Here is an 11,677-nt window from a genome sequence, read left to right as displayed (position 1 = left end):
TTTTCTTTTTTATTATGAAATAAAAATATATTGATTCAATTTGGGAATCTATTAATTTGTATTGTGCTTCTTCTAAAATTTTAAAAATATATTCTGAGTTTTAGAAAAATTTTACTTTGTGACTATGCAAATTGTGTCTAAAGTACCCCCACTTAAATTAGACACAAGCGATCAGGTGCATATATTGATACCCAGATTCCACCCACTAAATTCAAACCTATCTATTTTTCTATGGGCTAAGGCATTAATCTGAGATAAAAATAAATAATCTCATCTGGGCATAAGCAGGCAAATCACCAAGGGCAAAAATGACTTCTTCCCTTTATTCTAAAGATTCTCAGATCCTATTTCTGGAATTACTCTTGTGTTGACTTCTCATCCCCTATCCCACCAACTCTGCGTCATTTTGGAACTTCGCCATTTTTTTACTCATATATAATATCCTAATTCCAATGGATTTTAACTCTACTTCATTCTTCATGGCACCAACAGAGGCACCATTGAGGGAGAAAACAAACAAACAAACAACTATAACACTATTCACTACTTTAAAACTGTGGTACCAATGTTGCTTCAAAATCTGGCTTCAGTGTACCTATCCAGTGTAATTTTCTTGACTGAAACCTCACACTTCAACTTCACTGAACTTCCAATATACCCTGAGTACATTGCACTCTTTTGTGACACTATCTTATTCAACTCTACCTTTCTGCTGTATTTTCCTTCTTGGTGTTTTAACGTATTCTCATCACTTGTCTTTGCTATGTTCTTTCCCTGGGTCAGTATTTTGCCTCTTCTTTTGAGTGTTAGAATAAACTGTGAAAGACTTTACAATGGGTAACAAAAGATTCCCGGGTAGCCTTTCAATAAACCATTGGCATTTTCTAGCTAGCCCTTTGGAGACATTTCTTGTATAGCAACTAAAGTGTCTTCGACTAGATTATTTTACAACTGTAAACTGTAGAAAGGTTATAGTAATGCAAATGATTACTGTCCATAGAAATACAAATAAACTTTGCTTAGTAGAGATATAATTGATTTCTGCCTTGTAGAAAAGATGATTTCAAATGTTACATTTTATTATTTTACGGGGTATTAAACCAGTTTGCATCTATTAGGAAATTTATTTCAACATTGTTGATAATATTATATATGTATATAAATAACTGGATTTATGTCCTATGTAAAGCATAATATATATTTTTAAAAAAAATATATATATATATACAATTTGGACTTTTGCTGGTTTCTTCCTTAATAAATAAACTAAATATAACATTTTATATCTTTATAAGAGTCATGAATTTACATTTTTTTAAAATTATATTTGAACAGTTTTGGAGGGGCCACAGACATACACAATGGATTCACCTGAAAGAGCAAGGTTGTTAGAGAATGTACCTCATGGACTGTTTAGTTCCAAGTGGCAATAAAATTAAAACTTTGGTGACTCCCTATTTCATTATGTTTTTTCTCTCTACTAATTGTGTGTGTGTGTGTGTGTGTGTGTGTGTGTGTGTGTGTTTCATACAGTATAATAATTTATTCCACATTGGTGACAATGGTGATTAGAAAATTGATTTTATGGTGTGACTTTTTGATAATCTCTGTCAGATGAATAATAAAAATATATTCTCTGATGAGTGAATGAAAAATGACAGGGAATCTTGTGTAAGTCTTTTTTGTTTGTGTGTCTCTTTTGTCTATTCGTATGCTCAAATCAGTTAAGACTTTTCTGTTGACCGATAATGACATTGACTCTTTCAAGTCTAAATCAGTGACTCAGTGAGTTTTTGTGTTTCTGTGTTTACTTTGACCTTTGCTTAAGGTTGTAAAACTGATGCTAGATTCTCTCTGTATCTACACATCTGTGTACCTGTAATTGAGAAAGGCCTTGAACTGTAAGTAAGTGAAGATGTAATGTTTCTCTATTTCTGGAAGCTTTTAATAAGTTAGATTGTAATATCTCCTTAAATAAAAGAGCTTACTTTCAGTTGGTTGTCTAGCTGATACTCTGGGCATTCGGAATCAGGCCTGTGCCTTTGATTACCTTCAAGTAGGCTATTTTACAACTCTGTGAGTAGTAGAAGACTGATAGTTACACAAATTATTCTTGTTTACTGAAATGTAAATGAATTTTTCCAGTAGAGATACAATTGATATCTGCATAATAGAAAAAAATGTATTCCAAAGATTATGTTTTATTTTCCCAGTTTTGCATCTATAAGCAGTTATTCCAACATTCTTGAATGTGTCTGCATATCTATATCTACACCAACATCTCACTCTACATCTACCTGTTGATTCTCTTTTATATCAGCTTTAACATTTTACAGGCACTCATTAATTAATGAACTAAATAAAATCTTTGACATCTTTTCATTTTGTATTTGAATAGCAATAATGGTTTTAAATTATATTTAAGAATATTTTTAAATTATACATTATCTCTGCATTTTATTCATTCTTATGCATTAGATAATAATTTCTCTATTCTTCTCCACTAGACAATGAGCATCTTAAGAGAACAACTATTTTCATAGGCCAAACAAAATAGCTGTTTTATAGTAGGTAGCAGATACTAAATATATATATATATATATATATACACATTATTGTCACAGAAAACATTCAGGGACTGCTTGAAATTTGGTAAAAAAATATATAAGGTGATGAGAGAATAACTAACATTTTATAACACCTATTACCTTTTATTAATGGGTTGACTCTACATCATAGAAGTTGCTATTTAGCAATTTTGTTAATCAAGATTTATGCAAAAATGATTGAAATGTTAAATACCTGAAAACATTTCAACCATTGTTCCACTAACAATTGTCATTATTAAGAGTTTGAAAAGATGACATATTTTTTATTATAAAAATTGCCATACTATATAAACATAATTCTCTAAGGGCAATATCAAATTTTCTAACTCTTAAATTCTGACTTTAATTATTCAATTAATTTTAATTGTTCACAATTTAAAAACTGAAAAATAATTATATGACAATTGAAATTAAAATTTGCTTTATACCTTTGTGTCTTGAGTTTACTGGAATTTATATTTTAATTTTTAACCCTCTAAAGTCATTTTGTTAACAAATACTGTTCACTGTTTTTTTTACTTCTCAGAAAGACAAAGATACCCGCATTTCTACATTTCTGATAAAACTGTATTTCCATATACTCATTATTTCTCTTACACTTTACTTTTCCTTACAGGTAGAGGTGACCTTACCAAAGTGATTAAAAGCAATTTTGAATTTTTGTTTTTATGTTCTTTTTGCTATTGAGTGGCTCCACAGTGCTCTTTTTGTATTCAACAAACAAATAAGCTTTACACAAAAATTAACTCAAAATGAATTAAAGACTTGAATATAAGACCTAAAACAATAAAATACATAAAAGAAAATATAGGTACTAAACTTATGGACCTTGATCTCAGAGAGGTTTTGTGAACTTGATCTCAATGGTGAAGGAAGTAAAAGCAAAAATAAATGAATAGGACTACATCAAACTAAAAGACTCTGCACAGCAAAAGGAACCATCGACAAACAAGAAAGCAACTAATTGAATGGGAGAAGATATTTGCAAACAATACCTCTGATAAGGGCTAATATCCAAAATATATTAAGAACTCATACAACTCAAAAACAACAAACAACAACAAAACCCCAAACAATCCAATTAAAAAATGAGCTGAGGACCTGAACAGACACTTTTCCCAGAAGACATACAGATGGCCAATAGATACATGAAAGATGATCAATTTTATTAGCTATAAGGGAAATGCAAATCAAAACCACAATGAGATATACCACCTCACACCTGTTAGAATGGCTTACCAGTAAGACAAGAAATAACAAGTGTTGGAGAGAATATAGAAAAAAGGGAACCCTCATACACTGCTGGAGTGAATATAAATTGGTGCAGCCTCTCTGGAAAATATAGAGGTTCCTCATAAAATTGAGAATAGAGCTACCATATGACCCAGCAATCCCTCTTCAGGGTATCTGTCCAAAAATTTTGAAAACAATTATTCATGAAGATAATGTACCTCTATGTTCATTGCAGTATTATTCACAATAGTCAAAACATGTAAACAACTTAAGTGTCCTTCAACAGATGATTGAATAAAGAAGAAGAGGCACATAGTACATATATAAGGAATATTACTCAGCCATAAAAAAGATGAAATATTGCCATTTGTGACAACATGGTTGGATCTTGAGAGTATCATGCTAAGTGAAATAAGTCCTATGGAAAAGAATGAGAACCACATGATTTTATTCATATGTGGGATATAAAATAAAAAGCAACAAACAATCAAACTAAAAAGCAAACTCGTAGACACAGAAAACAGTATGGATAGGGGCTGGGGGTAAGTTGAAGAGGGTAAAGGCAATCAAGTACTTGGTGATGGAAGGAGACTAGACTTTGGGTGATGAGCATACAATGCAATATAAGAGGATTTATTATAAAATTATATACCTAAAACATATAATGTTATTAACCAATGTTATCCAATACATTTAATTAAAATAAATAAATAAAAATATTGTTTAGAATTTTAAAAATTAGCTGTTATTTAAGAGGAAGGTAAATGAACTATTTTCAAAATTCAATTTTTTTCTATTAAAAACCTTTCCAAAATTATGAAAGATATATACAAACCTGGAAAAACAAATGTACAATGCTATGACATATTTAGCTCATACAATTAATGAATAATTCTCTATAAATTTCATATATGTTGAGGTATTTTACATATTAAACATTTCATTTGAATGTTTTATTATTTACGTTGAGAACAATTATTGGAAAGATCCTAACATATTTCCTAGTTGTTTTCTATGAGTTTTTGGGAAATTACGGATAAAAATTTCCCTGGTAACAAATTATTTCACTTAAGATAAAGAAGATTGAGAAAAATGCTTATCTATATAAAGACTCATTTATTACTTAGTGTTAAAAGTCTATTATAAAATAACATTAAATTCAACTCATAACAATAAAGTTTTATCTAAGAATATCTAAGCAAATCAATATTTTAAATGGCCAAGCATAATCCAGCTCTGGCAATTTTAAGCATGATAATTGAACTTTCTAAATATTTATAGGTACTAAGAAGAAAACCATTCCAACTGCAAATTTCTTGAGAGGAAATGTTCATATATCTTAAAAATATAAAATAAAGTCAGGCAAGTGATTCATCATATGAAAGGTTTAAAAATTAACTCTTTTGGGTAGTTTTGATAAATTTTTCTTTATCAAAGAAAATTAATTTTAAAATAAGATAGTAATTCTCTGTTGCAGTGAAACAAAGAGAAAGTAAACTGTATTCCTTTTGTGGGAATGTAACGGAACTACAAAAATCAGAATGTATTACAGAATCTCATTTTCAGTAAATGTCAATTTCTGAAAAAATAAAATAGACACCAAAAATGAATAAAATTTAACATTTGAATTAAATGATAAAATGTTTGTTATATGCACTTACAGCTCCACACTTAATAAAATTCAATATATTTTTGTTATCTTTTTAAATAAGAAAAAATCTTAAAATATCTACCCACACAGTTACCAATTCCAGTGCCTCTTATTCCTCATGTAGATCTATATTTCCTTTTGGTATCATTTTCTTTTCTCTGTGCAGCTTTCCCCTCTCTGGCATCTTCCCTGTAAATACTAGTTGCCTTAGTCTCCTCGCGTTCTCTTTTCCTCCAATCAGGGCGTCCAGGATGGTCCGCTTAGGTCACCCTTTGCACTGCGGCACAGAAAGGCTCCAAAGGCAGTAAACCAGGGCAATCAAAAGATTTATCTTTTTCTTGTCTCTCAGATGTCTCTCTCTTTTGTTACCTGATGTAAAATGTCTTGAAAATCATTATTTAATTATTGCTGTCTTTTTAAATTTTTTAAGTTGTTTCAAGCGTGAGGGTCCTTTTTACTCCATTTTGGTCAGAGATAGAAACCCTAGTCAGCAACTTTTAAAAAATCGCTTTCACTGCTTCTGAGTCTAATATGAAACCAGTACATTTTACATATCATACCACCTGAAAAATTCCAGGATAGAGCAAAACTATGGGGAAATTATTTATTAGCTTGTGGTCTATGACCTCTACCTTGCCTTCTATCTTAGTTGGCTTCTGCAGAAGCAGACATTGTGATAAGTCTGAAGGTGAACATGATTCATTAGAATAAGTTCCCAGAAAAACATGGTAAGAATACTAGAGAACTGAAGAGGAGGAAGCCAGTCAAGGATGTGACAGCAAGCAAAATCCTCAGACATTAACTTTGGCTCCATTTCAAAGAACCATGGAGAAAACATATGCCATACTTCAGAACTGAGGGTTGGGTTGCTAGAATATTTATTTCCTTACCTATCCATCATCAGTTAATGATTACCCAGGTTAGAGGTATATTCTCAATCTCTGGGTGCTCCATGCTTGCAGACAAATTTTGTTCTAGAAGCCTGAAGGTAGACCAGCCACTGAGTATTGAGATTAAAGTAAGCAAACCAATAGCTGCTGTGCACAGAAATGTGATGCTGAAAGATGTGAGCAAAACAGTAATAGCATCAATTCCCCAGTGCTTCTCCAACTTCCATGTGCATGTGGATCATCTAGGGACTTTATTAAAATGATGGTTCTAATTCAGTAGGTCTGTGCAGGACTTCTAGCTGATGCTACTGGTCCATCAACATATCCCTCTCCTTGACCTCACTTCACACTAACAGAGGTGTCCGTTAAGATCTTGGCTTTATTTATTTATTTTTTTAAGTTGGTTTGTTCATTTTCTTATTTTTGAGTTTTAAGAGTTCTTTGTTTATTTTGGATAACAGTCCTTTATCAGATATGTCTTTTGCAAATATTTTTTACCCAGTCTGTGGCTTTATCTTCTCATTTTCATGACATTGTCTTTTGTAGGGTAGAAATTTGTAATTTACAAAAGTCCATCTCATCATTTTTTTTCATGAATTGTGCCTTTACTGTCATATCTAAAAAGTCATTACCATACCCAAGCTCATCTAGATTTTCTCTTATATTATCTTCTATGAATTATATAGTTTTGTATTTTACATTTAGTTCTGTTATCCATTTTGAGTTAATTTTTGTGAAGAGTGTAAGGTCTGTGTCTAGATTCCTTTTTTTTTTTTTTTTTTTTGGCGTGTGGATGTCCAGTTCTAGCACCATGTGTTGAAAAGACTATCTTCACTTCACTGTATTGCATCGGTACCTTTGTTGAAGATCAGTTGACTGTATTTATGTGGGTTAATTTCGGGCGTTCTACTCTGATCCATTAGCATATTTGTCCATGGTATTTAGCATTTTAGGTGTATGTAGGGCATTTGTTATTCATCTGCTCATCTACCATCTGAAGCCTATTTTAATGTTTAGAGAGTCCTCACATTTTATGAGTCTTGGTAGGAAATAAAACTCCCTTTTCTAACTGGGTTGAAAATGGGAGATATTCACATTCCTGGCCTTTTAGCTGAGGCACAAGCGTGTTGCCCAATTTCCACTATTCAGATAAATCTACAATAGACTTCAACTCATAAGCCAGTGATGAAACAAGGAAGGAGAAGAATCAGCTTCTCTCTCTCTCTCTCTCTCTCTCTCTCTCTCTCTTTCTTTCTCTCTCTCTCTCTCTCTCTCTCTCTCGTGCACTCGCATACATCTTGTACTTAGAAGAGGCTGCAGGTTTGGAATACTGAGGCTTAAGTGGCACCAGAACAATTCAAGATCTGGTGCTCCTTGGTACTGGCAGGGATTTCGATGTCAGCCAATTCTGCCGTGAGTTTTGGTCATTATTTGTCAAAACCAAGCTTCATACCTAGTTCTTCAATTCATCAATTCTAGGAGATACCCTGTGTCCCTTTAATAAATTCCTCTCCAATGACTTCAGCTAGAGTCAGCTTTTGTTGTTTGCAACTAGAAAATCGGACTGATCAAGAAAGATTAACACAGAGATTACTAGAAACCATATCCTTAAGGACTCCTTAAGCCATGTTAACATATTTGAATTTATTATTAGTGTTCTGAGAAGTCATAGAAATATATTAAAGAAGAGAATGATATAAGCAGATTTGCAACTTAGAAAGATCACCCTGTAAGCTTCCAGATGACAGGAATTTTTTTCCACTGCTTACTGATCTCAGCTTAGTGCTTAGAATAGTACCTGGCATACAGTAAGTAATAAAAATAGTTCGTTGAATGAGTGATGAAACTTTTTTCTCATTTAATTTATTATTATTATTATCATTATTATTATTAGTTTAATTGAAGTGACACTGGCTTACAGCATTATATAAGTTTTGGATATATTATGTTATATGAATGACAGAAACTTTAACGAATGAATTAGGGGAAGATATCCATGTAGAAGGATGTTGTGGTAAATCATGTGACAATGGTGACCTGGATGAAGTTAGAGTTTGTGAAGATTCAGTGAAATACATAGATTCAAAAGATTGGTATATAGGAGGAGAATTAAATAATATGCACAGAAATTACATATTAATATTTAAAAATGCGAATATGCTTTAAAATTAAATTATGCTTACAATGGTGTCAATTTCAATAATTAAATGTGATATTAATAAAGAGAGAATACAAGAAAAGATGTGTTCCAAAGCTTTTCTCCATCCCACATACAATGGCACTAGTAGTAAAGATACTTATATCAAGGGGTGATGCATAGAATGAATATAAGTAACTTCCAATGCCAAGAAAGTGATCAAATCAAGAGTATAAATAATCATTTAGTTCTAAAGAGATAAACATTATCAAATGCAGTTATTTCCACTGTTTGAGGATCCTATTCTTTCCTGCATTGTTTGGGTTACCCAGACAGTTACTTTTTTAATAAGCCTAACAGTGGATTCAGTTATGTAGATGAGGAGGATTTAAAAGAAAACCAGATTGGCGTTCAACACTCCTTTCTCCTGAGCCCTCAGAGATGATTTAATAAAAAGGACACATAAATTAATTTTTCTGAATTCTTGTTTGGTTGGATGACCTTAGTAAAAGCAAGTAGGTGAATTTAGAAATTAGTTTAATTGACTGTTATTACCATTCTGCTATTTCACTGGAATAATTCACTGGTCATTCAAGTTAATTCACTAATGGAGCAGGTAGATAAGCTAGGCAGGGCAAAAATCACCACTATAATTCAATAATTTCTCTCAAAGCCTCCTGCCAAATTGCATATCTTAACATGGAATTTCACTTAACATTCTCAAAACAACACTCAATAATATAAAAAATGAGTTTATCAGTGAAACATTCATATATCACTTTTTCCTGCAAAGAGTATGCAGCATTGACATTCTGAAAAAAAAAAAATAATCTATGTCTTGAGAAACCAACCAAACTACTTTGATAAAATTAAGTCAACAATATTCTTGAACACAATGGGAAATTCATGTTATCTGGGTTATTATGTCCAGTGGAAAATTATTTAATTTTAAATGAAGCATGGATTCTTAGTCAGTCTTTCTTACTAGCCAATAAATTTAGTCAACTCTTTAACATTCTCATAATGTGATTTCAATTTTTGTGAAAAAAATTAAATAATAAACCAGTTTAAATATTATTATAAGTCAACAACCTCTGGCCTAATATTTATATTGAGCAAGGAGGCCTTTTGGGGTCTAATTTGATGGCTCCAGAAAACCAACTTCAACCCTAACTAACAGCATCTTTAAGAGAAATTCTCAGCTTTACAGTGATTCTAAATTAACACATTAATCAGACAATTTACCTGGAGATCTGCCTTAAGGGAAAGGTAATGGGTAAAGAGAAAATTCAGCCTTGGGAGGGAAACAGAGCCACAAAAGGATAAAAATGTATGCAGACTCTCTCACTGCCCGATTCCATCAGCCGTTTCCAGACTCTGTCAGGCTCACTGTGATTTATTTAATGAAGGTCAGTGAGAGAACACTCTAAATGCTTTAACTTGAGAAATAAAGCAGGGAACCTATGTGTACCACTATAGTAAAACAACAGGTTGAAAAGAAAAAATTTCACATGGCCAATAATTTTGTCAACATGACACCATGTATAAGGTTTGCTTTTACTGAAGTGAATGATGTGCCTCAGCCACGATAAATGCAAAGCACTAGCGTCATTACATACCTTTGTCTCTGCAACTAGCACAGTGCTTTGCAATGCATGATGCTGAATAAATATTTGCTGAATAACTGAAGAATTTTATATGTGGCCTTCCCATTTTCATGGTACACAAATTCATAGTTCCTAACCTAAGCTCTACCCTAGGTACTGCCTATATACCATTTGAGTTTTCTCCATCAGCATATCTTGTTTATTTCTCAATGACTATTCCAAATCTTTTCTTCTCCTCAAGACCTGACCCCACCTATATACCTCTCATCCGTATAATCCCTTTTATGTTTAATTTTCATCACACACCAATTTACCTCTAACCACCTTTAATGTTTCTCTTCTATGCTAAGAAGGCAGGTGTACCCTCTCTGATGAAGTGAATCCACCCACAGGTGCCATTCTCTCTCTTATGTTGATCTACAGTGTTTCTCACATGCTTATGCATGTCCAATCCCTTCTCTCAACCATTTCTTTCTTCTTAGCCTATGAAGAAATCCTCTCCCACAAAATAATAAGAAGAGAACAACCTCTTTATACCATGTGCCCTTCTTAGCTTCCTGTGTTTTTCAATCTTCCTTTTCCTGAAGACCACTTTTTCCATGCTCAACACTTTATCTAACTGTTAAAGCTAAAGAGCACTAATTTTAAATTTCCATGTCATATGATTTTCCATGTAGAAAACCCTAAAGACTCCACTAGAAACAATAAGCAAATATAGTAAAGTTTTTGGATACAAAATCAATGTTCAAAAATCCATAGTGCTTCTATATTCTAATAATGAAGAGTCAGAAAAAGAAGTGGAAAATATAATTCCTTTTGCAATTACGACAAAAACAATAAAATACCTAGGAATAAATCTAATGAAACATGTGAAGGACTTATATAATGAAAAGTATAAGATGCTATTAAAAGACATTAAAGAAGATACAAAGAAATGGAAAGATATTCTGTGTTCTTGGATTGGAAGAATCAACATAGTTAAAATGACCTTATTGCCTAAAGCATTATGCAGATTTAATGCAATCCCCATCAAAATTCCATTGGCATTTTTTAAAGAAATAGAACAAAAAATCATCAGACTTGTATGAAAGCACAAAAGACCCTGAATTGTCAAAGCCATCCTGAGGAAAAAAAAAAATATATGGCTTGAGGCATCACTCTGCTTGACTTCAAACTATACTACAAAGAGACAATAATCAAAACAGCATGGTGTTGGCAGAAAAATAAACACACAGACCAGTGGAACAGAATCGACAGCCCAGAGGTAAACCCATGTTTATATGGTCAAATAGTTTTTAACAAAAGAGCCAAAAACATACCATGGAGAAAGGAAAGCCTCTTCAATAAATGTTGCTGGGAAAACTGGAAAGCCACCTGCAAAAGAATGAAACTAGACTGTTATCTATCACCGCACACCAAAATTAATTCAAAATGGATTAAGGACTTGAATATAAGACCCGATACAATACATTGCATAGAAAAAAAAGTAGGAACTAAACTCATGGACTTTGGACTTAAAGAGGATTTTATGAATTTGACCTAAAAGGCAA

This window comes from Pteropus vampyrus, unplaced genomic scaffold (genome assembly GCF_000151845.1).
Source record: "Pteropus vampyrus isolate Shadow unplaced genomic scaffold, Pvam_2.0 Scaffold21, whole genome shotgun sequence".
Classification (NCBI taxonomy): domain Eukaryota; kingdom Metazoa; phylum Chordata; class Mammalia; order Chiroptera; family Pteropodidae; genus Pteropus; species Pteropus vampyrus.
Note: the sequence above shows the minus strand (reverse complement) of the source record.